We start from the raw sequence: 1,823 nt of genomic DNA on the forward strand, positions 1-1,823 counted from the left end.
GGAGGATTTGAAAGCCGGCAGTTTTGTCCTTCCCTCTCGGATTGGCTGCCCGGCGTGACGTCACAAAACCCGTCCCCGCCGCCCCGCGGGAGGCGGCGAGCGTCGGCGAGCCGCAGGCTGCCAGCCGGCCGCGCCGTGCGCGGACGGAACTACGGATGCCGTGCTGCTTCGCGGAGCGCGGGGCACGCCGGGCGATGTAGTTCTGCGGAGCGGGGCGGTGGTTCCCGGCATGCCTGGCGCGCAGTCCCGCCGTGGGGTGGCGGCCTAGACCCGGGGCCTCGCTCTCCCCTCCGGTGTCCCGTGGGACGGGCGCCCCTGAGCATGTGAAAGGGGTCAGGGGGAGCGGGAAGAGCACACGTGCGTACAGACAGGCACATGGCTGCTCTCCCCATGCCATGCATGGTGTGTTGCACACATGCTGTTCCCCCTGCTGCTAGGCCACTAGGTTGTGTGTGGCATTTTTCTCTGAGCAGTGGAATAAAATTAAAAGTATATATGATAGGGCAATATAAGCTGTGCATAAACATGCCTGCTACTGCAGCATGTTTGCACAGTGCGTCTTACCTTGATCCCTTCTGGCTAAGTTATGACCTACAGATATTTACAGCAGCTCAATTTCAGGTGGCAGCTGCAGGTATCTGGTGAGATCAGTAGGAGTATTGAGATTGGCAATTGGCTGGATTTATTCTGCCATTTGGTCCCAAAACATCATAGAGTCATTTTTTCATTCTCTCATTATTCTATGACTGGGGTTTTAAGAAACAATATCAAATGTTGTTTATCCAGACCCAAGAAAAAACTGTCGGTAACCGGCAATGCTGAATGACACGGGAGGCCATTTTGAGGCTGAAGGGCATGCTAGTCCTTCGTCATTTGGGGAAAATAGAATAAACAAGTTTCTTTATGGAACATGACAGCCAAAAAAATAAAAGCCACCAACTGGTACAGCAACTAGATGGAAAGCTTGAGCTAAAGCTAACTCATAAGTAATAATAGGAGTTTCTCTTGCAGCTGAAGAAAATGAAGAAGCTGAGGCACTGACTAGATTATGCTTGTGTGTAAGGAACATAAAGCTATCAGAAAATGTAGAACAGATGAGGAGATAAATTAGTGTGATCTTGAGAGGGAGCCTGAACTCAGAAACTATGAGCAAGGAAATAGGCCCTTGTTATTTGTTCCTCCTGATCTTTAGCAAGAAACAGGATCACATCAAATCTATCTCATTCCATTCTCTATTTTTCTCCCGAATATTGTCTAACTACATGGGCCAAAGGGGCAAGGACAAAGTCTTCAATTGTGGATGCAGCTATACTGGACTAAAGGTGTATTATGCCATTGTAGCAGATTCTTTCTCCTTAAAGGAACAGCTTCACAACTCAAACTCACTTTTATGCAACTATAACTTAGTTCATAGTAGTAATTTGCCACCTTTTGACTCTGCTGACTATGTGCATACCAGACCTAGATAACCTCATTTGCAAATTATGAGAATTTTGATGTTAACCAGTAAGGAAAGATGTTATTCATGAGTGGGGTAATACATGTTGGATCATGACTTTATGAGACAGCCCTCACTATTATAAGCAAAGAAAAATTGGGGTGGAAGAGGGTGTAATGTGACATTCAATGAGGGAATTCAATCTTAAAAGATGAATGTTCTTGAATAAAGGAATTGTACTTATTCCAGTGTAATTCCTGATAGATTTTGGTTTTGTTCCTCCTCCTCCTCAGTTTCTGCTAATTCCTCTTGTTCCTCTCATGCAGCTGCTATGTCTTGCCTTTCAGACTTTCAACTCTCACAGCAGGGTTGGAGGCTTCTTAGG

This window comes from Apteryx rowi, unplaced genomic scaffold (genome assembly GCF_003343035.1).
Source record: "Apteryx rowi isolate R43461 unplaced genomic scaffold, aptRow1 scaffold_223, whole genome shotgun sequence".
Classification (NCBI taxonomy): Eukaryota; Metazoa; Chordata; class Aves; order Apterygiformes; family Apterygidae; genus Apteryx; species Apteryx rowi.